Raw genomic sequence first — 27,588 nt, forward strand, 5'->3', positions numbered from 1 at the left:
GAACGGCAGCAAAACAAAGCACAGATGGATTGGGTACGGGGAACCTGTATAACCGGACATTGAACCGGAAGCATGACTTCAGTGGGTTTAGGCCGGTAATTGGGAAAATCAGTGGCGAATTGTTTTTAGCCTAATTGTTGTGATAAACTTATTAAATAGGTAAGTATCAACTCAATTTGATAAGTTTTATTTGAATGCACTCTGCGTTAGCGGAGTGCAGCCTAAAGAATGGAACTGAGCGATTTGCACTAACTTAAAAGTTAGTTTAATAAAGGGAAAATTTACAATTAGTTTTGATGTTTCCGAGACAGTTCCAAATATCAAATATACAGTATACGCAAGCAGGGGAACTATTAGAATGGCCTTTACAAGTATATGGGGTGTGTTTGGAGCAATGGTTATTGCTGAAATTGTCATTTACAAAAAGTATCCGCGCTCGATGAGGCTTAACTTTTTCGATCACCGAACTTTGTTTTGATCACCAAATCGTCAATTTTAGTCCGAATTGGCTCATTTTTTGTGGGCACGCTCCACTTGAGCCATAATTTGGGATAAAATAAAAAAATTGGGCACAGCGAACCGTTTTGGTCAAGTTTTTACCGATTTCCAAAAAAGTATCCGCGCTCGATGAGGCTTAACTTTTTCGATCACCGAACTTTGTTTTGGTCACCAAATCGTCAATTTTAGTCCGAATTGGCTCATTTTTTGTGGGCATGCTCCACTTGAGCCATAGATTGCGATAAAACAAAAAAATTGGGCACAGCGAACCGTTTTGGTCAAGTTTTTTACCGATTTCCAAAAAAGTATCCGCGCTCGATGAGGCTTAACTTTTTCGATCACCGAACTTTGTTTTGGTCACCAAATCGTCAATTTTAGTCCGAATTGGCTCATTTTTTGTGGGCATGCTCCACTTGAGCCATAGATTGGGATAAAACAAAAAAATCTGGCACAGCGAACCATTTTGGACAAGTTTTTACCCATTTCCAAAAAAGTATCCGCGCTCGATGAGGCTTAACTTTTTCGATCACCGAGGCTTTTTGAGGCTCTAAAAAGTGTAAATATCGAATAAAAGTATTCTATGAGGTTTGAATACTCAAAAGAAAAAGCCTACAACACCTGGTGTTCCCAAGCGGTCACCCATCCAAGTACTAACCAGGCCCAATGTTGCTTAACTTCGGTGATCGGACGAGAACCGGTGCATTCAACATGGTATGGTCGTAGGCATTTGCGTGAGCGGGAGCGAATTTATATACAACAGTATTGTATTGTAGTCTTATATTCATATATAGGATTACTTTAACTGGCCGCCTTGCGGTTTGCAAAATAGTCACTTAATACATGCAATTTTAGCCACGGTTGTGTTATAATTTATGCAATTCGTAGCCAAACAGTGTATTATGACAAAAGCGCAAACTTTTTGCTTCCAACCATCCACAATACAGTGGAACGGCAGCAAAACAAAGCACAGATGGATTGGGTACGGGGAACCTGTATAACCGGACATTGAACCGGAAGCATGACTTCAGTGGGTTTAGGCCGGTAATTGGGAAAATCAGTGGCGAATTGCTTTTAGCCTAATTGTTGTGATAAACTTATTAAATAGGTAAGTATCAACTCTATTTGATAAGTTTTATTTGAATGCACTCTGCGTTAGCGGAGTGCAGCCTAAAGAATGGAACTGAGCGATTTGCACTAACTTAAAAGTTAGTTTAATAAAGGGAAAATTTACAATTAGTTTTGATGTTTCCGAGACAGTTCCAAATATCAAATATACAGTATACGCAAGCAGGGGAACTATTAGAATGGCCTTTACAAGTATATGGGGTGTGTTTGGAGCAATGGTTATTGCTGAAATTGTCATTTACAAAAAGTATCCGCGCTCGATGAGGCTTAACTTTTTCGATCACCGAACTTTGTTTTGATCACCAAATCGTCAATTTTAGTCCGAATTGGCTCATTTTTTGTGGGCACGCTCCACTTGAGCCATAATTTGGGATAAAATAAAAAAATTGGGCACAGCGAACCGTTTTGGTCAAGTTTTTACCGATTTCCAAAAAAGTATCCGCGCTCGATGAGGCTTAACTTTTTCGATCACCGAACTTTGTTTTGGTCACCAAATCGTCAATTTTAGTCCGAATTGGCTCATTTTTTGTGGGCATGCTCCACTTGAGCCATAGATTGGGATAAAACAAAAAAATTGGGCACAGCGAACCGTTTTGGTCAAGTTTTTACCGATTTCCAAAAAAGTATCCGCGCTCGATGAGGCTTAACTTTTTCGATCACCGAACTTTGTTTTGGTCACCAAATCGTCAATTTTAGTCCGAATTGGCTCATTTTTTGTGGGCATGCTCCACTTGAGCCATAGATTGGGATAAAACAAAAAAATCTGGCACAGCGAACCATTTTGGACAAGTTTTTACCCATTTCCAAAAAAGTATCCGCGCTCGATGAGGCTTAACTTTTTCGATCACCGAGGCTTTTTGAGGCTCTAAAAAGTGTAAATATCGAATAAAAGTATTCTATGAGGTTTGAATACTCAGAAGAAAAAGCCTACAACACCTGGTGTTCCCAAGCGGTCACCCATCCAAGTACTAACCAGGCCCAATGTTGCTTAACTTCGGTGATCGGACGAGAACCGGTGCATTCAACATGGTATGGTCGTAGGCATTTGCGTGAGCGGGAGCGAATTTATATACAACAGTATTGTATTGTAGTCTTATATTCATATATAGGATTACTTTAACTGGCCGCCTTGCGGTTTGCAAAATAGTCACTTAATACATGCAATTTTAGCCACGGTTGTGTTATAATTTATGCAATTCGTAGCCAAACAGTGTATTATGACAAAAGCGCAAACTTTTTGCTTCCAACCATCCACAATACAGTGGAACGGCAGCAAAACAAAGCACAGATGGATTGGGTACGGGGAACCTGTATAACCGGACATTGAACCGGAAGCATGACTTCAGTGGGTTTAGGCCGGTAATTGGGAAAATCAGTGGCGAATTGCTTTTAGCCTAATTGTTGTGATAAACTTATTAAATAGGTAAGTATCAACTCTATTTGATAAGTTTTATTTGAATGCACTCTGCGTTAGCGGAGTGCAGCCTAAAGAATGGAACTGAGCGATTTGCACTAACTTAAAAGTTAGTTTAATAAAGGGAAAATTTACAATTAGTTTTGATGTTTCCGAGACAGTTCCAAATATCAAATATACAGTATACGCAAGCAGGGGAACTATTAGAATGGCCTTTACAAGTATATGGGGTGTGTTTGGAGCAATGGTTATTGCTGAAATTGTCATTTACAAAAAGTATCCGCGCTCGATGAGGCTTAACTTTTTCGATCACCGAACTTTGTTTTGATCACCAAATCGTCAATTTTAGTCCGAATTGGCTCATTTTTTGTGGGCACGCTCCACTTGAGCCATAATTTGGGATAAAATAAAAAAATTGGGCACAGCGAACCGTTTTGGTCAAGTTTTTACCGATTTCCAAAAAAGTATCCGCGCTCGATGAGGCTTAACTTTTTCGATCACCGAACTTTGTTTTGGTCACCAAATCGTCAATTTTAGTCCGAATTGGCTCATTTTTTGTGGGCATGCTCCACTTGAGCCATAGATTGGGATAAAACAAAAAAATCTGGCACAGCGAACCATTTTGGACAAGTTTTTACCCATTTCCAAAAAAGTATCCGCGCTCGATGAGGCTTAACTTTTTCGATCACCGAGGCTTTTTGAGGCTCTAAAAAGTGTAAATATCGAATAAAAGTATTCTATGAGGTTTGAATACTCAAAAGAAAAAGCCTACAACACCTGGTGTTCCCAAGCGGTCACCCATCCAAGTACTAACCAGGCCCAATGTTGCTTAACTTCGGTGATCGGACGAGAACCGGTGCATTCAACATGGTATGGTCGTAGGCATTTGCGTGAGCGGGAGCGAATTTATATACAACAGTATTGTATTGTAGTCTTATATTCATATATAGGATTACTTTAACTGGCCGCCTTGCGGTTTGCAAAATAGTCACTTAATACATGCAATTTTAGCCACGGTTGTGTTATAATTTATGCAATTCGTAGCCAAACAGTGTATTATGACAAAAGCGCAAACTTTTTGCTTCCAACCATCCACAATACAGTGGAACGGCAGCAAAACAAAGCACAGATGGATTGGGTACGGGGAACCTGTATAACCGGACATTGAACCGGAAGCATGACTTCAGTGGGTTTAGGCCGGTAATTGGGAAAATCAGTGGCGAATTGCTTTTAGCCTAATTGTTGTGATAAACTTATTAAATAGGTAAGTATCAACTCTATTTGATAAGTTTTATTTGAATGCACTCTGCGTTAGCGGAGTGCAGCCTAAAGAATGGAACTGAGCGATTTGCACTAACTTAAAAGTTAGTTTAATAAAGGGAAAATTTACAATTAGTTTTGATGTTTCCGAGACAGTTCCAAATATCAAATATACAGTATACGCAAGCAGGGGAACTATTAGAATGGCCTTTACAAGTATATGGGGTGTGTTTGGAGCAATGGTTATTGCTGAAATTGTCATTTACAAAAAGTATCCGCGCTCGATGAGGCTTAACTTTTTCGATCACCGAACTTTGTTTTGATCACCAAATCGTCAATTTTAGTCCGAATTGGCTCATTTTTTGTGGGCACGCTCCACTTGAGCCATAATTTGGGATAAAATAAAAAAATTGGGCACAGCGAACCGTTTTGGTCAAGTTTTTACCGATTTCCAAAAAAGTATCCGCGCTCGATGAGGCTTAACTTTTTCGATCACCGAACTTTGTTTTGGTCACCAAATCGTCAATTTTAGTCCGAATTGGCTCATTTTTTGTGGGCATGCTCCACTTGAGCCATAGATTGGGATAAAACAAAAAAATCTGGCACAGCGAACCATTTTGGACAAGTTTTTACCCATTTCCAAAAAAGTATCCGCGCTCGATGAGGCTTAACTTTTTCGATCACCGAGGCTTTTTGAGGCTCTAAAAAGTGTAAATATCGAATAAAAGTATTCTATGAGGTTTGAATACTCAAAAGAAAAAGCCTACAACACCTGGTGTTCCCAAGCGGTCACCCATCCAAGTACTAACCAGGCCCAATGTTGCTTAACTTCGGTGATCGGACGAGAACCGGTGCATTCAACATGGTATGGTCGTAGGCATTTGCGTGAGCGGGAGCGAATTTATATACAACAGTATTGTATTGTAGTCTTATATTCATATATAGGATTACTTTAACTGGCCGCCTTGCGGTTTGCAAAATAGTCACTTAATACATGCAATTTTAGCCACGGTTGTGTTATAATTTATGCAATTCGTAGCCAAACAGTGTATTATGACAAAAGCGCAAACTTTTTGCTTCCAACCATCCACAATACAGTGGAACGGCAGCAAAACAAAGCACAGATGGATTGGGTACGGGGAACCTGTATAACCGGACATTGAACCGGAAGCATGACTTCAGTGGGTTTAGGCCGGTAATTGGGAAAATCAGTGGCGAATTGCTTTTAGCCTAATTGTTGTGATAAACTTATTAAATAGGTAAGTATCAACTCTATTTGATAAGTTTTATTTGAATGCACTCTGCGTTAGCGGAGTGCAGCCTAAAGAATGGAACTGAGCGATTTGCACTAACTTAAAAGTTAGTTTAATAAAGGGAAAATTTACAATTAGTTTTGATGTTTCCGAGACAGTTCCAAATATCAAATATACAGTATACGCAAGCAGGGGAACTATTAGAATGGCCTTTACAAGTATATGGGGTGTGTTTGGAGCAATGGTTATTGCTGAAATTGTCATTTACAAAAAGTATCCGCGCTCGATGAGGCTTAACTTTTTCGATCACCGAACTTTGTTTTGATCACCAAATCGTCAATTTTAGTCCGAATTGGCTCATTTTTTGTGGGCACGCTCCACTTGAGCCATAATTTGGGATAAAATAAAAAAATTGGGCACAGCGAACCGTTTTGGTCAAGTTTTTACCGATTTCCAAAAAAGTATCCGCGCTCGATGAGGCTTAACTTTTTCGATCACCGAACTTTGTTTTGGTCACCAAATCGTCAATTTTAGTCCGAATTGGCTCATTTTTTGTGGGCATGCTCCACTTGAGCCATAGATTGGGATAAAACAAAAAAATTGGGCACAGCGAACCGTTTTGGTCAAGTTTTTACCGATTTCCAAAAAAGTATCCGCGCTCGATGAGGCTTAACTTTTTCGATCACCGAGGCTTTTTGAGGCTCTAAAAAGTGTAAATATCGAATAAAAGTATTCTATGAGGTTTGAATACTCAAAAGAAAAAGCCTACAACACCTGGTGTTCCCAAGCGGTCACCCATCCAAGTACTAACCAGGCCCAATGTTGCTTAACTTCGGTGATCGGACGAGAACCGGTGCATTCAACATGGTATGGTCGTAGGCATTTGCGTGAGCGGGAGCGAATTTATATACAACAGTATTGTATTGTAGTCTTATATTCATATATAGGATTACTTTAACTGGCCGCCTTGCGGTTTGCAAAATAGTCACTTAATACATGCAATTTTAGCCACGGTTGTGTTATAATTTATGCAATTCGTAGCCAAACAGTGTATTATGACAAAAGCGCAAACTTTTTGCTTCCAACCATCCACAATACAGTGGAACGGCAGCAAAACAAAGCACAGATGGATTGGGTACGGGGAACCTGTATAACCGGACATTGAACCGGAAGCATGACTTCAGTGGGTTTAGGCCGGTAATTGGGAAAATCAGTGGCGAATTGCTTTTAGCCTAATTGTTGTGATAAACTTATTAAATAGGTAAGTATCAACTCTATTTGATAAGTTTTATTTGAATGCACTCTGCGTTAGCGGAGTGCAGCCTAAAGAATGGAACTGAGCGATTTGCACTAACTTAAAAGTTAGTTTAATAAAGGGAAAATTTACAATTAGTTTTGATGTTTCCGAGACAGTTCCAAATATCAAATATACAGTATACGCAAGCAGGGGAACTATTAGAATGGCCTTTACAAGTATATGGGGTGTGTTTGGAGCAATGGTTATTGCTGAAATTGTCATTTACAAAAAGTATCCGCGCTCGATGAGGCTTAACTTTTTCGATCACCGAACTTTGTTTTGATCACCAAATCGTCAATTTTAGTCCGAATTGGCTCATTTTTTGTGGGCATGCTCCACTTGAGCCATAATTTGGGATAAAATAAAAAAATTGGGCACAGCGAACCGTTTTGGTCAAGTTTTTACCGATTTCCAAAAAAGTATCCGCGCTCGATGAGGCTTAACTTTTTCGATCACCGAACTTTGTTTTGGTCACCAAATCGTCAATTTTAGTCCGAATTGGCTCATTTTTTGTGGGCATGCTCCACTTGAGCCATAGATTGGGATAAAACAAAAAAATTGGGCACAGCGAACCGTTTTGGTCAAGTTTTTACCGATTTCCAAAAAAGTATCCGCGCTCGATGAGGCTTAACTTTTTCGATCACCGAACTTTGTTTTGGTCACCAAATCGTCAATTTTAGTCCGAATTGGCTCATTTTTTGTGGGCATGCTCCACTTGAGCCATAGATTGGGATAAAACAAAAAAATCTGGCACAGCGAACCATTTTGGACAAGTTTTTACCCATTTCCAAAAAAGTATCCGCGCTCGATGAGGCTTAACTTTTTCGATCACCGAGGCTTTTTGAGGCTCTAAAAAGTGTAAATATCGAATAAAAGTATTCTATGAGGTTTGAATACTCAAAAGAAAAAGCCTACAACACCTGGTGTTCCCAAGCCGTCACCCATCCAAGTACTAACCAGGCCCAATGTTGCTTAACTTCGGTGATCGGACGAGAACCGGTGCATTCAACATGGTATGGTCGTAGGCATTTGCGTGAGCGGGAGCGAATTTATATACAACAGTATTGTATTGTAGTCTTATATTCATATATAGGATTACTTTAACTGGCCGCCTTGCGGTTTGCAAAATAGTCACTTAATACATGCAATTTTAGCCACGGTTGTGTTATAATTTATGCAATTCGTAGCCAAACAGTGTATTATGACAAAAGCGCAAACTTTTTGCTTCCAACCATCCACAATACAGTGGAACGGCAGCAAAACAAAGCACAGATGGATTGGGTACGGGGAACCTGTATAACCGGACATTGAACCGGAAGCATGACTTCAGTGGGTTTAGGCCGGTAATTGGGAAAATCAGTGGCGAATTGCTTTTAGCCTAATTGTTGTGATAAACTTATTAAATAGGTAAGTATCAACTCTATTTGATAAGTTTTATTTGAATGCACTCTGCGTTAGCGGAGTGCAGCCTAAAGAATGGAACTGAGCGATTTGCACTAACTTAAAAGTTAGTTTAATAAAGGGAAAATTTACAATTAGTTTTGATGTTTCCGAGACAGTTCCAAATATCAAATATACAGTATACGCAAGCAGGGGAACTATTAGAATGGCCTTTACAAGTATATGGGGTGTGTTTGGAGCAATGGTTATTGCTGAAATTGTCATTTACAAAAAGTATCCGCGCTCGATGAGGCTTAACTTTTTCGATCACCGAACTTTGTTTTGATCACCAAATCGTCAATTTTAGTCCGAATTGGCTCATTTTTTGTGGGCATGCTCCACTTGAGCCATAATTTGGGATAAAATAAAAAAATTGGGCACAGCGAACCGTTTTGGTCAAGTTTTTACCGATTTCCAAAAAAGTATCCGCGCTCGATGAGGCTTAACTTTTTCGATCACCGAACTTTGTTTTGGTCACCAAATCGTCAATTTTAGTCCGAATTGGCTCATTTTTTGTGGGCATGCTCCACTTGAGCCATAGATTGGGATAAAACAAAAAAATTGGGCACAGCGAACCGTTTTGGTCAAGTTTTTACCGATTTCCAAAAAAGTATCCGCGCTCGATGAGGCTTAACTTTTTCGATCACCGAACTTTGTTTTGGTCACCAAATCGTCAATTTTAGTCCGAATTGGCTCATTTTTTGTGGGCATGCTCCACTTGAGCCATAGATTGGGATAAAACAAAAAAATCTGGCACAGCGAACCATTTTGGACAAGTTTTTACCCATTTCCAAAAAAGTATCCGCGCTCGATGAGGCTTAACTTTTTCGATCACCGAGGCTTTTTGAGGCTCTAAAAAGTGTAAATATCGAATAAAAGTATTCTATGAGGTTTGAATACTCAAAAGAAAAAGCCTACAACACCTGGTGTTCCCAAGCGGTCACCCATCCAAGTACTAACCAGGCCCAATGTTGCTTAACTTCGGTGATCGGACGAGAACCGGTGCATTCAACATGGTATGGTCGTAGGCATTTGCGTGAGCGGGAGCGAATTTATATACAACAGTATTGTATTGTAGTCTTATATTCATATATAGGATTACTTTAACTGGCCGCCTTGCGGTTTGCAAAATAGTCACTTAATACATGCAATTTTAGCCACGGTTGTGTTATAATTTATGCAATTCGTAGCCAAACAGTGTATTATGACAAAAGCGCAAACTTTTTGCTTCCAACCATCCACAATACAGTGGAACGGCAGCAAAACAAAGCACAGATGGATTGGGTACGGGGAACCTGTATAACCGGACATTGAACCGGAAGCATGACTTCAGTGGGTTTAGGCCGGTAATTGGGAAAATCAGTGGCGAATTGCTTTTAGCCTAATTGTTGTGATAAACTTATTAAATAGGTAAGTATCAACTCTATTTGATAAGTTTTATTTGAATGCACTCTGCGTTAGCGGAGTGCAGCCTAAAGAATGGAACTGAGCGATTTGCACTAACTTAAAAGTTAGTTTAATAAAGGGAAAATTTACAATTAGTTTTGATGTTTCCGAGACAGTTCCAAATATCAAATATACAGTATACGCAAGCAGGGGAACTATTAGAATGGCCTTTACAAGTATATGGGGTGTGTTTGGAGCAATGGTTATTGCTGAAATTGTCATTTACAAAAAGTATCCGCGCTCGATGAGGCTTAACTTTTTCGATCACCGAACTTTGTTTTGATCACCAAATCGTCAATTTTAGTCCGAATTGGCTCATTTTTTGTGGGCACGCTCCACTTGAGCCATAATTTGGGATAAAATAAAAAAATTGGGCACAGCGAACCGTTTTGGTCAAGTTTTTACCGATTTCCAAAAAAGTATCCGCGCTCGATGAGGCTTAACTTTTTCGATCACCGAACTTTGTTTTGGTCACCAAATCGTCAATTTTAGTCCGAATTGGCTCATTTTTTGTGGGCATGCTCCACTTGAGCCATAGATTGGGATAAAACAAAAAAATTGGGCACAGCGAACCGTTTTGGTCAAGTTTTTACCGATTTCCAAAAAAGTATCCGCGCTCGATGAGGCTTAACTTTTTCGATCACCGAACTTTGTTTTGGTCACCAAATCGTCAATTTTAGTCCGAATTGGCTCATTTTTTGTGGGCATGCTCCACTTGAGCCATAGATTGGGATAAAACAAAAAAATCTGGCACAGCGAACCGTTTTGGTCAAGTTTTTACCGATTTCCAAAAAAGTATCCGCGCTCGATGAGGCTTAACTTTTTCGATCACCGAACTTTGTTTTGGTCACCAAATCGTCAATTTTAGTCCGAATTGGCTCATTTTTTGTGGGCATGCTCCACTTGAGCCATAGATTGGGATAAAACAAAAAAATCTGGCACAGCGAACCATTTTGGACAAGTTTTTACCCATTTCCAAAAAAGTATCCGCGCTCGATGAGGCTTAACTTTTTCGATCACCGAGGCTTTTTGAGGCTCTAAAAAGTGTAAATATCGAATAAAAGTATTCTATGAGGTTTGAATACTCAAAAGAAAAAGCCTACAACACCTGGTGTTCCCAAGCGGTCACCCATCCAAGTACTAACCAGGCCCAATGTTGCTTAACTTCGGTGATCGGACGAGAACCGGTGCATTCAACATGGTATGGTCGTAGGCATTTGCGTGAGCGGGAGCGAATTTATATACAACAGTATTGTATTGTAGTCTTATATTCATATATAGGATTACTTTAACTGGCCGCCTTGCGGTTTGCAAAATAGTCACTTAATACATGCAATTTTAGCCACGGTTGTGTTATAATTTATGCAATTCGTAGCCAAACAGTGTATTATGACAAAAGCGCAAACTTTTTGCTTCCAACCATCCACAATACAGTGGAACGGCAGCAAAACAAAGCACAGATGGATTGGGTACGGGGAACCTGTATAACCGGACATTGAACCGGAAGCATGACTTCAGTGGGTTTAGGCCGGTAATTGGGAAAATCAGTGGCGAATTGCTTTTAGCCTAATTGTTGTGATAAACTTATTAAATAGGTAAGTATCAACTCTATTTGATAAGTTTTATTTGAATGCACTCTGCGTTAGCGGAGTGCAGCCTAAAGAATGGAACTGAGCGATTTGCACTAACTTAAAAGTTAGTTTAATAAAGGGAAAATTTACAATTAGTTTTGATGTTTCCGAGACAGTTCCAAATATCAAATATACAGTATACGCAAGCAGGGGAACTATTAGAATGGCCTTTACAAGTATATGGGGTGTGTTTGGAGCAATGGTTATTGCTGAAATTGTCATTTACAAAAAGTATCCGCGCTCGATGAGGCTTAACTTTTTCGATCACCGAACTTTGTTTTGATCACCAAATCGTCAATTTTAGTCCGAATTGGCTCATTTTTTGTGGGCACGCTCCACTTGAGCCATAATTTGGGATAAAATAAAAAAATTGGGCACAGCGAACCGTTTTGGTCAAGTTTTTACCGATTTCCAAAAAAGTATCCGCGCTCGATGAGGCTTAACTTTTTCGATCACCGAACTTTGTTTTGGTCACCAAATCGTCAATTTTAGTCCGAATTGGCTCATTTTTTGTGGGCATGCTCCACTTGAGCCATAGATTGGGATAAAACAAAAAAATTGGGCACAGCGAACCGTTTTGGTCAAGTTTTTACCGATTTCCAAAAAAGTATCCGCGCTCGATGAGGCTTAACTTTTTCGATCACCGAACTTTGTTTTGGTCACCAAATCGTCAATTTTAGTCCGAATTGGCTCATTTTTTGTGGGCATGCTCCACTTGAGCCATAGATTGGGATAAAACAAAAAAATCTGGCACAGCGAACCATTTTGGACAAGTTTTTACCCATTTCCAAAAAAGTATCCGCGCTCGATGAGGCTTAACTTTTTCGATCACCGAGGCTTTTTGAGGCTCTAAAAAGTGTAAATATCGAATAAAAGTATTCTATGAGGTTTGAATACTCAAAAGAAAAAGCCTACAACACCTGGTGTTCCCAAGCGGTCACCCATCCAAGTACTAACCAGGCCCAATGTTGCTTAACTTCGGTGATCGGACGAGAACCGGTGCATTCAACATGGTATGGTCGTAGGCATTTGCGTGAGCGGGAGCGAATTTATATACAACAGTATTGTATTGTAGTCTTATATTCATATATAGGATTACTTTAACTGGCCGCCTTGCGGTTTGCAAAATAGTCACTTAATACATGCAATTTTAGCCACGGTTGTGTTATAATTTATGCAATTCGTAGCCAAACAGTGTATTATGACAAAAGCGCAAACTTTTTGCTTCCAACCATCCACAATACAGTGGAACGGCAGCAAAACAAAGCACAGATGGATTGGGTACGGGGAACCTGTATAACCGGACATTGAACCGGAAGCATGACTTCAGTGGGTTTAGGCCGGTAATTGGGAAAATCAGTGGCGAATTGCTTTTAGCCTAATTGTTGTGATAAACTTATTAAATAGGTAAGTATCAACTCTATTTGATAAGTTTTATTTGAATGCACTCTGCGTTAGCGGAGTGCAGCCTAAAGAATGGAACTGAGCGATTTGCACTAACTTAAAAGTTAGTTTAATAAAGGGAAAATTTACAATTAGTTTTGATGTTTCCGAGACAGTTCCAAATATCAAATATACAGTATACGCAAGCAGGGGAACTATTAGAATGGCCTTTACAAGTATATGGGGTGTGTTTGGAGCAATGGTTATTGCTGAAATTGTCATTTACAAAAAGTATCCGCGCTCGATGAGGCTTAACTTTTTCGATCACCGAACTTTGTTTTGATCACCAAATCGTCAATTTTAGTCCGAATTGGCTCATTTTTTGTGGGCACGCTCCACTTGAGCCATAATTTGGGATAAAATAAAAAAATTGGGCACAGCGAACCGTTTTGGTCAAGTTTTTACCGATTTCCAAAAAAGTATCCGCGCTCGATGAGGCTTAACTTTTTCGATCACCGAACTTTGTTTTGGTCACCAAATCGTCAATTTTAGTCCGAATTGGCTCATTTTTTGTGGGCATGCTCCACTTGAGCCATAGATTGGGATAAAACAAAAAAATTGGGCACAGCGAACCGTTTTGGTCAAGTTTTTACCGATTTCCAAAAAAGTATCCGCGCTCGATGAGGCTTAACTTTTTCGATCACCGAGGCTTTTTGAGGCTCTAAAAAGTGTAAATATCGAATAAAAGTATTCTATGAGGTTTGAATACTCAAAAGAAAAAGCCTACAACACCTGGTGTTCCCAAGCGGTCACCCATCCAAGTACTAACCAGGCCCAATGTTGCTTAACTTCGGTGATCGGACGAGAACCGGTGCATTCAACATGGTATGGTCGTAGGCATTTGCGTGAGCGGGAGCGAATTTATATACAACAGTATTGTATTGTAGTCTTATATTCATATATAGGATTACTTTAACTGGCCGAACTTCGATCACCGAACTTTGTTTTGATCACCAAATCGTCAATTTTAGTCCGAATTGGCTCATTTTTTGTGGGCACGCTCCACTTGAGCCATAATTTGGGATAAAATAAAAAAATTGGGCACAGCGAACCGTTTTGGTCAAGTTTTTACCGATTTCCAAAAAAGTATCCGCGCTCGATGAGGCTTAACTTTTTCGATCACCGAACTTTGTTTTGGTCACCAAATCGTCAATTTTAGTCCGAATTGGCTCATTTTTTGTGGGCATGCTCCACTTGAGCCATAGATTGGGATAAAACAAAAAAATTGGGCACAGCGAACCGTTTTGGTCAAGTTTTTACCGATTTCCAAAAAAGTATCCGCGCTCGATGAGGCTTAACTTTTTCGATCACCGAACTTTGTTTTGGTCACCAAATCGTCAATTTTAGTCCGAATTGGCTCATTTTTTGTGGGCATGCTCCACTTGAGCCATAGATTGGGATAAAACAAAAAAATTGGGCACAGCGAACCGTTTTGGTCAAGTTTTTACCGATTTCCAAAAAAGTATCCGCGCTCGATGAGGCTTAACTTTTTCGATCACCGAACTTTGTTTTGATCACCAAATCGTCAATTTTAGTCCGAATTGGCTCATTTTTTGTGGGCACGCTCCACTTGAGCCATAATTTGGGATAAAATAAAAAAATTGGGCACAGCGAACCGTTTTGGTCAAGTTTTTACCGATTTCCAAAAAAGTATCCGCGCTCGATGAGGCTTAACTTTTTCGATCACCGAACTTTGTTTTGGTCACCAAATCGTCAATTTTAGTCCGAATTGGCTCATTTTTTGTGGGCATGCTCCACTTGAGCCATAGATTGGGATAAAACAAAAAAATTGGGCACAGCGAACCGTTTTGGTCAAGTTTTTACCGATTTCCAAAAAAGTATCCGCGCTCGATGAGGCTTAACTTTTTCGATCACCGAGGCTTTTTGAGGCTCTAAAAAGTGTAAATATCGAATAAAAGTATTCTATGAGGTTTGAATACTCAAAAGAAAAAGCCTACAACACCTGGTGTTCCCAAGCGGTCACCCATCCAAGTACTAACCAGGCCCAATGTTGCTTAACTTCGGTGATCGGACGAGAACCGGTGCATTCAACATGGTATGGTCGTAGGCATTTGCGTGAGCGGGAGCGAATTTATATACAACAGTATTGTATTGTAGTCTTATATTCATATATAGGATTACTTTAACTGGCCGAACTTCGATCACCGAACTTTGTTTTGATCACCAAATCGTCAATTTTAGTCCGAATTGGCTCATTTTTTGTGGGCACGCTCCACTTGAGCCATAATTTGGGATAAAATAAAAAAATTGGGCACAGCGAACCGTTTTGGTCAAGTTTTTACCGATTTCCAAAAAAGTATCCGCGCTCGATGAGGCTTAACTTTTTCGATCACCGAACTTTGTTTTGGTCACCAAATCGTCAATTTTAGTCCGAATTGGCTCATTTTTTGTGGGCATGCTCCACTTGAGCCATAGATTGGGATAAAACAAAAAAATTGGGCACAGCGAACCGTTTTGGTCAAGTTTTTACCGATTTCCAAAAAAGTATCCGCGCTCGATGAGGCTTAACTTTTTCGATCACCGAACTTTGTTTTGGTCACCAAATCGTCAATTTTAGTCCGAATTGGCTCATTTTTTGTGGGCATGCTCCACTTGAGCCATAGATTGGGATAAAACAAAAAAATTGGGCACAGCGAACCGTTTTGGTCAAGTTTTTACCGATTTCCAAAAAAGTATCCGCGCTCGATGAGGCTTAACTTTTTCGATCACCGAACTTTGTTTTGATCACCAAATCGTCAATTTTAGTCCGAATTGGCTCATTTTTTGTGGGCACGCTCCACTTGAGCCATAATTTGGGATAAAATAAAAAAATTGGGCACAGCGAACCGTTTTGGTCAAGTTTTTACCGATTTCCAAAAAAGTATCCGCGCTCGATGAGGCTTAACTTTTTCGATCACCGAACTTTGTTTTGGTCACCAAATCGTCAATTTTAGTCCGAATTGGCTCATTTTTTGTGGGCATGCTCCACTTGAGCCATAGATTGGGATAAAACAAAAAAATTGGGCACAGCGAACCGTTTTGGTCAAGTTTTTACCGATTTCCAAAAAAGTATCCGCGCTCGATGAGGCTTAACTTTTTCGATCACCGAACTTTGTTTTGGTCACCAAATCGTCAATTTTAGTCCGAATTGGCTCATTTTTTGTGGGCATGCTCCACTTGAGCCATAGATTGGGATAAAACAAAAAAATTGGGCACAGCGAACCGTTTTGGTCAAGTTTTTACCGATTTCCAAAAAAGTATCCGCGCTCGATGAGGCTTAACTTTTTCGATCACCGAACTTTGTTTTGGTCACCAAATCGTCAATTTTAGTCCGAATTGGCTCATTTTTTGTGGGCATGCTCCACTTGAGCCATAGATTGGGATAAAACAAAAAAATCTGGCACAGCGAACCATTTTGGACAAGTTTTTACCCATTTCCAAAAAAGTATCCGCGCTCGATGAGGCTTAACTTTTTCGATCACCGAGGCTTTTTGAGGCTCTAAAAAGTGTAAATATCGAATAAAAGTATTCTATGAGGTTTGAATACTCAAAAGAAAAAGCCTACAACACCTGGTGTTCCCAAGCGGTCACCCATCCAAGTACTAACCAGGCCCAATGTTGCTTAACTTCGGTGATCGGACGAGAACCGGTGCATTCAACATGGTATGGTCGTAGGCATTTGCGTGAGCGGGAGCGAATTTATATACAACAGTATTGTATTGTAGTCTTATATTCATATATAGGATTACTTTAACTGGCTGCCTTGCGGTTTGCAAAATAGTCACTTAATACATGCAATTTTAGCCACGGTTGTGTTATAATTTATGCAATTCGTAGCCAAACAGTGTATTATGACAAAAGCGCAAACTTTTTGCTTCCAACCATCCACAATACAGTGGAACGGCAGCAAAACAAAGCACAGATGGATTGGGTACGGGGAACCTGTATAACCGGACATTGAACCGGAAGCATGACTTCAGTGGGTTTAGGCCGGTAATTGGGAAAATCAGTGGCGAATTGCTTTTAGCCTAATTGTTGTGATAAACTTATTAAATAGGTAAGTATCAACTCTATTTGATAAGTTTTATTTGAATGCACTCTGCGTTAGCGGAGTGCAGCCTAAAGAATGGAACTGAGCGATTTGCACTAACTTAAAAGTTAGTTTAATAAAGGGAAAATTTACAATTAGTTTTGATGTTTCCGAGACAGTTCCAAATATCAAATATACAGTATACGCAAGCAGGGGAACTATTAAAATGGCCTTTACAAGTATATGGGGTGTGTTTGGAGCAATGGTTATTGCTGAAATTGTCATTTACAAAAAGTATCCGCGCTCGATGAGGCTTAACTTTTTCGATCACCGAACTTTGTTTTGATCACCAAATCGTCAATTTTAGTCCGAATTGGCTCATTTTTTGTGGGCACGCTCCACTTGAGCCATAATTTGGGATAAAATAAAAAAATTGGGCACAGCGAACCGTTTTGGTCAAGTTTTTACCGATTTCCAAAAAAGTATCCGCGCTCGATGAGGCTTAACTTTTTCGATCACCGAACTTTGTTTTGGTCACCAAATCGTCAATTTTAGTCCGAATTGGCTCATTTTTTGTGGGCATGCTCCACTTGAGCCATAGATTGGGATAAAACAAAAAAATTGGGCACAGCGAACCGTTTTGGTCAAGTTTTTACCGATTTCCAAAAAAGTATCCGCGCTCGATGAGGCTTAACTTTTTCGATCACCGAACTTTGTTTTGATCACCAAATCGTCAATTTTAGTCCGAATTGGCTCATTTTTTGTGGGCATGCTCCACTTGAGCCATAGATTGGGATAAAACAAAAAAATTGGGCACAGCGAACCGTTTTGGTCAAGTTTTTACCGATTTCCAAAAAAGTATCCGCGCTCGATGAGGCTTAACTTTTTCGATCACCGAACTTTGTTTTGGTCACCAAATCGTCAATTTTAGTCCGAATTGGCTCATTTTTTGTGGGCATGCTCCACTTGAGCCATAGATTGGGATAAAACAAAAAAATTGGGCACAGCGAACCGTTTTGGTCAAGTTTTTACCGATTTCCAAAAAAGTATCCGCGCTCGATGAGGCTTAACTTTTTCGATCACCGAACTTTGTTTTGATCACCAAATCGTCAATTTTAGTCCGAATTGGCTCATTTTTTGTGGGCACGCTCCACTTGAGCCATAGATTGGGATAAAACAAAAAAATTGGGCACAGCGAACCGTTTTGGTCAAGTTTTTACCGATTTCCAAAAAAGTATCCGCGCTCGATGAGGCTTAACTTTTTCGATCACCGAACTTTGTTTTGGTCACCAAATCGTCAATTTTAGTCCGAATTGGCTCATTTTTTGTGGGCATGCTCCACTTGAGCCATAGATTGGGATAAAACAAAAAAATTGGGCACAGCGAACCGTTTTGGTCAAGTTTTTACCGATTTCCAAAAAAGTATCCGCGCTCGATGAGGCTTAACTTTTTCGATCACCGAACTTTGTTTTGGTCACCAAATCGTCAATTTTAGTCCGAATTGGCTCATTTTTTGTGGGCATGCTCCACTTGAGCCATAGATTGGGATAAAACAAAAAAATTGGGCACAGCGAACCGTTTTGGTCAAGTTTTTACCGATTTCCAAAAAAGTATCCGCGCTCGATGAGGCTTAACTTTTTCGATCACCGAACTTTGTTTTGATCACCAAATCGTCAATTTTAGTCCGAATTGGCTCATTTTTTGTGGGCACGCTCCACTTGAGCCATAATTTGGGATAAAATAAAAAAATTGGGCACAGCGAACCGTTTTGGTCAAGTTTTTACCGATTTCCAAAAAAGTATCCGCGCTCGATGAGGCTTAACTTTTTCGATCACCGAACTTTGTTTTGGTCACCAAATCGTCAATTTTAGTCCGAATTGGCTCATTTTTTGTGGGCATGCTCCACTTGAGCCATAGATTGGGATAAAACAAAAAAATTGGGCACAGCGAACCGTTTTGGTCAAGTTTTTACCGATTTCCAAAAAAGTATCCGCGCTCGATGAGGCTTAACTTTTTCGATCACCGAACTTTGTTTTGGTCACCAAATCGTCAATTTTAGTCCGAATTGGCTCATTTTTTGTGGGCATGCTCCACTTGAGCCATAGATTGGGATAAAACAAAAAAATTGGGCACAGCGAACCGTTTTGGTCAAGTTTTTACCGATTTCCAAAAAAGTATCCGCGCTCGATGAGGCTTAACTTTTTCGATCACCGAACTTTGTTTTGGTCACCAAATCGTCAATTTTAGTCCGAATTGGCTCATTTTTTGTGGGCATGCTCCACTTGAGCCATAGATTGGGATAAAACAAAAAAATCTGGCACAGCGAACCTTTTTGGACAAGTTTTTACCCATTTCCAAAAAAGTATCCGCGCTCGATGAGGCTTAACTTTTTCGATCACCGAGGCTTTTTGAGGCTCTAAAAAGTGTAAATATCGAATAAAAGTATTCTATGAGGTTTGAATACTCAAAAGAAAAAGCCTACAACACCTGGTGTTCCCAAGCGGTCACCCATCCAAGTACTAACCAGGCCCAATGTTGCTTAACTTCGGTGATCGGACGAGAACCGGTGCATTCAACATGGTATGGTCGTAGGCATTTGCGTGAGCGGGAGCGAATTTATATACAACAGTATTGTATTGTAGTCTTATATTCATATATAGGATTACTTTAACTGGCCGCCTTGCGGTTTGCAAAATAGTCACTTAATACATGCAATTTTAGCCACGGTTGTGTTATAATTTATGCAATTCGTAGCCAAACAGTGTATTATGACAAAAGCGCAAACTTTTTGCTTCCAACCATCCACAATACAGTGGAACGGCAGCAAAACAAAGCACAGATGGATTGGGTACGGGGAACCTGTATAACCGGACATTGAACCGGAAGCATGACTTCAGTGGGTTTAGGCCGGTAATTGGGAAAATCAGTGGCGAATTGCTTTTAGCCTAATTGTTGTGATAAACTTATTAAATAGGTAAGTATCAACTCTATTTGATAAGTTTTATTTGAATGCACTCTGCGTTAGCGGAGTGCAGCCTAAAGAATGGAACTGAGCGATTTGCACTAACTTAAAAGTTAGTTTAATAAAGGGAAAATTTACAATTAGTTTTGATGTTTCCGAGACAGTTCCAAATATCAAATATACAGTATACGCAAGCAGGGGAACTATTAAAATGGCCTTTACAAGTATATGGGGTGTGTTTGGAGCAATGGTTATTGCTGAAATTGTCATTTACAAAAAGTATCCGCGCTCGATGAGGCTTAACTTTTTCGATCACCGAACTTTGTTTTGATCACCAAATCGTCAATTTTAGTCCGAATTGGCTCATTTTTTGTGGGCACGCTCCACTTGAGCCATAATTTGGGATAAAATAAAAAAATTGGGCACAGCGAACCGTTTTGGTCAAGTTTTTACCGATTTCCAAAAAAGTATCCGCGCTCGATGAGGCTTAACTTTTTCGATCACCGAACTTTGTTTTGGTCACCAAATCGTCAATTTTAGTCCGAATTGGCTCATTTTTTGTGGGCATGCTCCACTTGAGCCATAGATTGGGATAAAACAAAAAAATTGGGCACAGCGAACCGTTTTGGTCAAGTTTTTACCGATTTCCAAAAAAGTATCCGCGCTCGATGAGGCTTAACTTTTTCGATCACCGAACTTTGTTTTGGTCACCAAATCGTCAATTTTAGTCCGAATTGGCTCATTTTTTGTGGGCATGCTCCACTTGAGCCATAGATTGGGATAAAACAAAAAAATCTGGCACAGCGAACCGTTTTGGTCAAGTTTTTACCGATTTCCAAAAAAGTATCCGCGCTCGATGAGGCTTAACTTTTTCGATCACCGAACTTTGTTTTGGTCACCAAATCGTCAATTTTAGTCCGAATTGGCTCATTTTTTGTGGGCATGCTCCACTTGAGCCATAGATTGGGATAAAACAAAAAAATCTGGCACAGCGAACCATTTTGGACAAGTTTTTACCCATTTCCAAAAAAGTATCCGCGCTCGATGAGGCTTAACTTTTTCGATCACCGAGGCTTTTTGAGGCTCTAAAAAGTGTAAATATCGAATAAAAGTATTCTATGAGGTTTGAATACTCAAAAGAAAAAGCCTACAACACCTGGTGTTCCCAAGCGGTCACCCATCCAAGTACTAACCAGGCCCAATGTTGCTTAACTTCGGTGATCGGACGAGAACCGGTGCATTCAACATGGTATGGTCGTAGGCATTTGCGTGAGCGGGAGCGAATTTATATACAACAGTATTGTATTGTAGTCTTATATTCATATATAGGATTACTTTAACTGGCCGCCTTGCGGTTTGCAAAATAGTCACTTAATACATGCAATTTTAGCCACGGTTGTGTTATAATTTATGCAATTCGTAGCCAAACAGTGTATTATGACAAAAGCGCAAACTTTTTGCTTCCAACCATCCACAATACAGTGGAACGGCAGCAAAACAAAGCACAGATGGATTGGGTACGGGGAACCTGTATAACCGGACATTGAACCGGAAGCATGACTTCAGTGGGTTTAGGCCGGTAATTGGGAAAATCAGTGGCGAATTGCTTTTAGCCTAATTGTTGTGATAAACTTATTAAATAGGTAAGTATCAACTCTATTTGATAAGTTTTATTTGAATGCACTCTGCGTTAGCGGAGTGCAGCCTAAAGAATGGAACTGAGCGATTTGCACTAACTTAAAAGTTAGTTTAATAAAGGGAAAATTTACAATTAGTTTTGATGTTTCCGAGACAGTTCCAAATATCAAATATACAGTATACGCAAGCAGGGGAACTATTAAAATGGCCTTTACAAGTATATGGGGTGTGTTTGGAGCAATGGTTATTGCTGAAATTGTCATTTACAAAAAGTATCCGCGCTCGATGAGGCTTAACTTTTTCGATCACCGAACTTTGTTTTGATCACCAAATCGTCAATTTTAGTCCGAATTGGCTCATTTTTTGTGGGCACGCTCCACTTGAGCCATAATTTGGGATAAAATAAAAAAATTGGGCACAGCGAACCGTTTTGGTCAAGTTTTTACCGATTTCCAAAAAAGTATCCGCGCTCGATGAGGCTTAACTTTTTCGATCACCGAACTTTGTTTTGGTCACCAAATCGTCAATTTTAGTCCGAATTGGCTCATTTTTTGTGGGCATGCTCCACTTGAGCCATAGATTGGGATAAAACAAAAAAATTGGGCACAGCGAACCGTTTTGGTCAAGTTTTTACCGATTTCCAAAAAAGTATCCGCGCTCGATGAGGCTTAACTTTTTCGATCACCGAACTTTGTTTTGGTCACCAAATCGTCAATTTTAGTCCGAATTGGCTCATTTTTTGTGGGCATGCTCCACTTGAGCCATAGATTGGGATAAAACAAAAAAATCTGGCACAGCGAACCATTTTGGACAAGTTTTTACCCATTTCCAAAAAAGTATCCGCGCTCGATGAGGCTTAACTTTTTCGATCACCGAGGCTTTTTGAGGCTCTAAAAAGTGTAAATATCGAATAAAAGTATTCTATGAGGTTTGAATACTCAAAAGAAAAAGCCTACAACACCTGGTGTTCCCAAGCGGTCACCCATCCAAGTACTAACCAGGCCCAATGTTGCTTAACTTCGGTGATCGGACGAGAACCGGTGCATTCAACATGGTATGGTCGTAGGCATTTGCGTGAGCGGGAGCGAATTTATATACAACAGTATTGTATTGTAGTCTTATATTCATATATAGGATTACTTTAACTGGCCGCCTTGCGGTTTGCAAAATAGTCACTTAATACATGCAATTTTAGCCACGGTTGTGTTATAATTTATGCAATTCGTAGCCAAACAGTGTATTATGACAAAAGCGCAAACTTTTTGCTTCCAACCATCCACAATACAGTGGAACGGCAGCAAAACAAAGCACAGATGGATTGGGTACGGGGAACCTGTATAACCGGACATTGAACCGGAAGCATGACTTCAGTGGGTTTAGGCCGGTAATTGGGAAAATCAGTGGCGAATTGCTTTTAGCCTAATTGTTGTGATAAACTTATTAAATAGGTAAGTATCAACTCTATTTGATAAGTTTTATTTGAATGCACTCTGCGTTAGCGGAGTGCAGCCTAAAGAATGGAACTGAGCGATTTGCACTAACTTAAAAGTTAGTTTAATAAAGGGAAAATTTACAATTAGTTTTGATGTTTCCGAGACAGTTCCAAATATCAAATATACAGTATACGCAAGCAGGGGAACTATTAGAATGGCCTTTACAAGTATATGGGGTGTGTTTGGAGCAATGGTTATTGCTGAAATTGTCATTTACAAAAAGTATCCGCGCTCGATGAGGCTTAACTTTTTCGATCACCGAACTTTGTTTTGATCACCAAATCGTCAATTTTAGTCCGAATTGGCTCATTTTTTGTGGGCACGCTCCACTTGAGCCATAATTTGGAATAAAATAAAAAAATTGGGCACAGCGAACCGTTTTGGTCAAGTTTTTACCGATTTCCAAAAAAGTATCCGCGCTCGATGAGGCTTAACTTTTTCGATCACCGAACTTTGTTTTGGTCACCAAATCGTCAATTTTAGTCCGAATTGGCTCATTTTTTGTGGGCATGCTCCACTTGAGCCATAGATTGGGATAAAACAAAAAAAATTGGGCACAGCGAACCGTTTTGGTCAAGTTTTTTACCGATTTCCAAAAAAGTATCCGCGCTCGATGAGGCTTAACTTTTTCGATCACCGAACTTTGTTTTGGTCACCAAATCGTCAATTTTAGTCCGAATTGGCTCATTTTTTGTGGGCATGCTCCACTTGAGCCATAGATTGGGATAAAACAAAAAAATCTGGCACAGCGAACCATTTTGGACAAGTTTTTACCCATTTCCAAAAAAGTATCCGCGCTCGATGAGGCTTAACTTTTTCGATCACCGAGGCTTTTTGAGGCTCTAAAAAGTGTAAATATCGAATAAAAGTATTCTATGAGGTTTGAATACTCAAAAGAAAAAGCCTACAACACCTGGTGTTCCCAAGCGGTCACCCATCCAAGTACTAACCAGGCCCAATGTTGCTTAACTTCGGTGATCGGACGAGAACCGGTGCATTCAACATGGTATGGTCGTAGGCATTTGCGTGAGCGGGAGCGAATTTATATACAACAGTATTGTATTGTAGTCTTATATTCATATATAGGATTACTTTAACTGGCCGCCTTGCGGTTTGCAAAATAGTCACTTAATACATGCAATTTTAGCCACGGTTGTGTTATAATTTATGCAATTCGTAGCCAAACAGTGTATTATGACAAAAGCGCAAACTTTTTGCTTCCAACCATCCACAATACAGTGGAACGGCAGCAAAACAAAGCACAGATGGATTGGGTACGGGGAACCTGTATAACCGGACATTGAACCGGAAGCATGACTTCAGTGGGTTTAGGCCGGTAATTGGGAAAATCAGTGGCGAATTGCTTTTAGCCTAATTGTTGTGATAAACTTATTAAATAGGTAAGTATCAACTCTATTTGATAAGTTTTATTTGAATGCACTCTGCGTTAGCGGAGTGCAGCCTAAAGAATGGAACTGAGCGATTTGCACTAACTTAAAAGTTAGTTTAATAAAGGGAAAATTTACAATTAGTTTTGATGTTTCCGAGACAGTTCCAAATATCAAATATACAGTATACGCAAGCAGGGGAACTATTAAAATGGCCTTTACAAGTATATGGGGTGTGTTTGGAGCAATGGTTATTGCTGAAATTGTCATTTACAAAAAGTATCCGCGCTCGATGAGGCTTAACTTTTTCGATCACCGAACTTTGTTTTGATCACCAAATCGTCAATTTTAGTCCGAATTGGCTCATTTTTTGTGGGCACGCTCCACTTGAGCCATAATTTGGGATAAAATAAAAAAATTGGGCACAGCGAACCGTTTTGGTCAAGTTTTTACCGATTTCCAAAAAAGTATCCGCGCTCGATGAGGCTTAACTTTTTCGATCACCGAACTTTGTTTTGGTCACCAAATCGTCAATTTTAGTCCGAATTGGCTCATTTTTTGTGGGCATGCTCCACTTGAGCCATAGATTGGGATAAAACAAAAAAATCTGGCACAGCGAACCATTTTGGACAAGTTTTTACCCATTTCCAAAAAAGTATCCGCGCTCGATGAGGCTTAACTTTTTCGATCACCGAGGCTTTTTGAGGCTCTAAAAAGTGTAAATATCGAATAAAAGTATTCTATGAGGTTTGAATACTCAAAAGAAAAAGCCTACAACACCTGGTGTTCCCAAGCGGTCACCCATCCAAGTACTAACCAGGCCCAATGTTGCTTAACTTCGGTGATCGGACGAGAACCGGTGCATTCAACATGGTATGGTCGTAGGCATTTGCGTGAGCGGGAGCGAATTTATATACAACAGTATTGTATTGTAGTCTTATATTCATATATAGGATTACTTTAACTGGCCGCCTTGCGGTTTGCAAAATAGTCACTTAATACATGCAATTTTAGCCACGGTTGTGTTATAATTTATGCAATTCGTAGCCAAACAGTGTATTATGACAAAAGCGCAAACTTTTTGCTTCCAACCATCCACAATACAGTGGAACGGCAGCAAAACAAAGCACAGATGGATTGGGTACGGGGAACCTGTATAACCGGACATTGAACCGGAAGCATGACTTCAGTGGGTTTAGGCCGGTAATTGGGAAAATCAGTGGCGAATTGCTTTTAGCCTAATTGTTGTGATAAACTTATTAAATAGGTAAGTATCAACTCTATTTGATAAGTTTTATTTGAATGCACTCTGCGTTAGCGGAGTGCAGCCTAAAGAATGGAACTGAGCGATTTGCACTAACTTAAAAGTTAGTTTAATAAAGGGAAAATTTACAATTAGTTTTGATGTTTCCGAGACAGTTCCAAATATCAAATATACAGTATACGCAAGCAGGGGAACTATTAGAATGGCCTTTACAAGTATATGGGGTGTGTTTGGAGCAATGGTTATTGCTGAAATTGTCATTTACAAAAAGTATCCGCGCTCGATGAGGCTTAACTTTTTCGATCACCGAACTTTGTTTTGATCACCAAATCGTCAATTTTAGTCCGAATTGGCTCATTTTTTGTGGGCACGCTCCACTTGAGCCATAATTTGGAATAAAATAAAAAAATTGGGCACAGCGAACCGTTTTGGTCAAGTTTTTACCGATTTCCAAAAAAGTATCCGCGCTCGATGAGGCTTAACTTTTTCGATCACCGAACTTTGTTTTGGTCACCAAATCGTCAATTTTAGTCCGAATTGGCTCATTTTTTGTGGGCATGCTCCACTTGAGCCATAGATTGGGATAAAACAAAAAAATTGGGCACAGCGAACCGTTTTGGTCAAGTTTTTTACCGATTTCCAAAAAAGTATCCGCGCTCGATGAGGCTTAACTTTTTCGATCACCGAACTTTGTTTTGGTCACCAAATCGTCAATTTTAGTCCGAATTGGCTCATTTTTTGTGGGCATGCTCCACTTGAGCCATAGATTGGGATAAAACAAAAAAATCTGGCACAGCGAACCATTTTGGACAAGTTTTTACCCATTTCCAAAAAAGTATCCGCGCTCGATGAGGCTTAACTTTTTCGATCACCGAGGCTTTTTGAGGCTCTAAAAAGTGTAAATATCGAATAAAAGTATTCTATGAGGTTTGAATACTCAAAAGAAAAAGCCTACAACACCTGGTGTTCCCAAGCGGTCACCCATCCAAGTACTAACCAGGCCCAATGTTGCTTAACTTCGGTGATCGGACGAGAACCGGTGCATTCAACATGGTATGGTCGTAGGCATTTGCGTGAGCGGGAGCGAATTTATATACAACAGTATTGTATTGTAGTCTTATATTCATATATAGGATTACTTTAACTGGCCGCCTTGCGGTTTGCAAAATAGTCACTTAATACATGCAATTTTAGCCACGGTTGTGTTATAATTTATGCAATTCGTAGCCAAACAGTGTATTATGACAAAAGCGCAAACTTTTTGCTTCCAACCATCCACAATACAGTGGAACGGCAGCAAAACAAAGCACAGATGGATTGGGTACGGGGAACCTGTATAACCGGACATTGAACCGGAAGCATGACTTCAGTGGGTTTAGGCCGGTAATTGGGAAAATCAGTGGCGAATTGCTTTTAGCCTAATTGTTGTGATAAACTTATTAAATAGGTAAGTATCAACTCTATTTGATAAGTTTTATTTGAATGCACTCTGCGTTAGCGGAGTGCAGCCTAAAGAATGGAACTGAGCGATTTGCACTAACTTAAAAGTTAGTTTAATAAAGGGAAAATTTACAATTAGTTTTGATGTTTCCGAGACAGTTCCAAATATCAAATATACAGTATACGCAAGCAGGGGAACTATTAGAATGGCCTTTACAAGTATATGGGGTGTGTTTGGAGCAATGGTTATTGCTGAAATTGTCATTTACAAAAAGTATCCGCGCTCGATGAGGCTTAACTTTTTCGATCACCGAACTTTGTTTTGATCACCAAATCGTCAATTTTAGTCCGAATTGGCTCATTTTTTGTGGGCACGCTCCACTTGAGCCATAATTTGGAATAAAATAAAAAAATTGGGCACAGCGAACCGTTTTGGTCAAGTTTTTACCGATTTCCAAAAAAGTATCCGCGCTCGATGAGGCTTAACTTTTTCGATCACCGAACTTTGTTTTGGTCACCAAATCGTCAATTTTAGTCCGAATTGGCTCATTTTTTGTGGGCATGCT

The 27,588-nt window shown here is 39.8% G+C and overlaps 18 non-coding genes across 18 annotated transcripts; all 18 read right to left on the reverse strand.

Moving 5' to 3' along the window:
- Nucleotides 1–1,104: 1,104 nt before the first annotated feature.
- Nucleotides 1,105–1,223, reverse strand: LOC142346694 (5S ribosomal RNA). The gene has a single exon (XR_012759740.1). It is a non-coding gene; the product is annotated as a 5S ribosomal RNA (ribosomal RNA).
- A 1,324-nt stretch (nucleotides 1,224–2,547) lies between these two features.
- On the reverse strand, nucleotides 2,548–2,666 carry LOC142346695 (5S ribosomal RNA). The gene has a single exon (XR_012759741.1). It is a non-coding gene; the product is annotated as a 5S ribosomal RNA (ribosomal RNA).
- A 1,136-nt stretch (nucleotides 2,667–3,802) lies between these two features.
- On the reverse strand, nucleotides 3,803–3,921 carry LOC142346696 (5S ribosomal RNA). The gene has a single exon (XR_012759742.1). It is a non-coding gene; the product is annotated as a 5S ribosomal RNA (ribosomal RNA).
- A 1,136-nt stretch (nucleotides 3,922–5,057) lies between these two features.
- LOC142346697 (5S ribosomal RNA) lies at nucleotides 5,058–5,176 on the reverse strand. Its single transcript, XR_012759743.1, has one exon. It is a non-coding gene; the product is annotated as a 5S ribosomal RNA (ribosomal RNA).
- A 1,136-nt stretch (nucleotides 5,177–6,312) lies between these two features.
- On the reverse strand, nucleotides 6,313–6,431 carry LOC142346698 (5S ribosomal RNA). The gene has a single exon (XR_012759744.1). It is a non-coding gene; the product is annotated as a 5S ribosomal RNA (ribosomal RNA).
- Nucleotides 6,432–7,755: 1,324 nt separating this feature from the next.
- On the reverse strand, nucleotides 7,756–7,874 carry LOC142347147 (5S ribosomal RNA). The gene has a single exon (XR_012760167.1). It is a non-coding gene; the product is annotated as a 5S ribosomal RNA (ribosomal RNA).
- A 1,324-nt stretch (nucleotides 7,875–9,198) lies between these two features.
- Nucleotides 9,199–9,317, reverse strand: LOC142346699 (5S ribosomal RNA). The gene has a single exon (XR_012759745.1). It is a non-coding gene; the product is annotated as a 5S ribosomal RNA (ribosomal RNA).
- A 1,512-nt stretch (nucleotides 9,318–10,829) lies between these two features.
- LOC142346700 (5S ribosomal RNA) lies at nucleotides 10,830–10,948 on the reverse strand. Its single transcript, XR_012759746.1, has one exon. It is a non-coding gene; the product is annotated as a 5S ribosomal RNA (ribosomal RNA).
- A 1,324-nt stretch (nucleotides 10,949–12,272) lies between these two features.
- LOC142346701 (5S ribosomal RNA) lies at nucleotides 12,273–12,391 on the reverse strand. Its single transcript, XR_012759747.1, has one exon. It is a non-coding gene; the product is annotated as a 5S ribosomal RNA (ribosomal RNA).
- Nucleotides 12,392–13,527: 1,136 nt separating this feature from the next.
- Nucleotides 13,528–13,646, reverse strand: LOC142346702 (5S ribosomal RNA). Its single transcript, XR_012759748.1, has one exon. It is a non-coding gene; the product is annotated as a 5S ribosomal RNA (ribosomal RNA).
- Nucleotides 13,647–14,758: 1,112 nt separating this feature from the next.
- LOC142346704 (5S ribosomal RNA) lies at nucleotides 14,759–14,877 on the reverse strand. The gene has a single exon (XR_012759750.1). It is a non-coding gene; the product is annotated as a 5S ribosomal RNA (ribosomal RNA).
- Nucleotides 14,878–16,365: 1,488 nt separating this feature from the next.
- LOC142346705 (5S ribosomal RNA) lies at nucleotides 16,366–16,484 on the reverse strand. The gene has a single exon (XR_012759751.1). It is a non-coding gene; the product is annotated as a 5S ribosomal RNA (ribosomal RNA).
- Nucleotides 16,485–19,312: 2,828 nt separating this feature from the next.
- Nucleotides 19,313–19,431, reverse strand: LOC142346707 (5S ribosomal RNA). The gene has a single exon (XR_012759752.1). It is a non-coding gene; the product is annotated as a 5S ribosomal RNA (ribosomal RNA).
- Nucleotides 19,432–20,943: 1,512 nt separating this feature from the next.
- Nucleotides 20,944–21,062, reverse strand: LOC142346708 (5S ribosomal RNA). Its single transcript, XR_012759753.1, has one exon. It is a non-coding gene; the product is annotated as a 5S ribosomal RNA (ribosomal RNA).
- A 1,324-nt stretch (nucleotides 21,063–22,386) lies between these two features.
- On the reverse strand, nucleotides 22,387–22,505 carry LOC142346709 (5S ribosomal RNA). The gene has a single exon (XR_012759754.1). It is a non-coding gene; the product is annotated as a 5S ribosomal RNA (ribosomal RNA).
- Nucleotides 22,506–23,831: 1,326 nt separating this feature from the next.
- On the reverse strand, nucleotides 23,832–23,950 carry LOC142346710 (5S ribosomal RNA). Its single transcript, XR_012759755.1, has one exon. It is a non-coding gene; the product is annotated as a 5S ribosomal RNA (ribosomal RNA).
- A 1,136-nt stretch (nucleotides 23,951–25,086) lies between these two features.
- On the reverse strand, nucleotides 25,087–25,205 carry LOC142346711 (5S ribosomal RNA). Its single transcript, XR_012759756.1, has one exon. It is a non-coding gene; the product is annotated as a 5S ribosomal RNA (ribosomal RNA).
- Nucleotides 25,206–26,530: 1,325 nt separating this feature from the next.
- On the reverse strand, nucleotides 26,531–26,649 carry LOC142346712 (5S ribosomal RNA). The gene has a single exon (XR_012759757.1). It is a non-coding gene; the product is annotated as a 5S ribosomal RNA (ribosomal RNA).
- Nucleotides 26,650–27,588: the final 939 nt, after the last annotated feature.

Source organism: Convolutriloba macropyga, chromosome 9 (assembly GCF_964194025.1).
Source record: "Convolutriloba macropyga chromosome 9, txConMacr16.3, whole genome shotgun sequence".
NCBI classification, from domain to species: Eukaryota; Metazoa; Xenacoelomorpha; order Acoela; family Convolutidae; genus Convolutriloba; species Convolutriloba macropyga.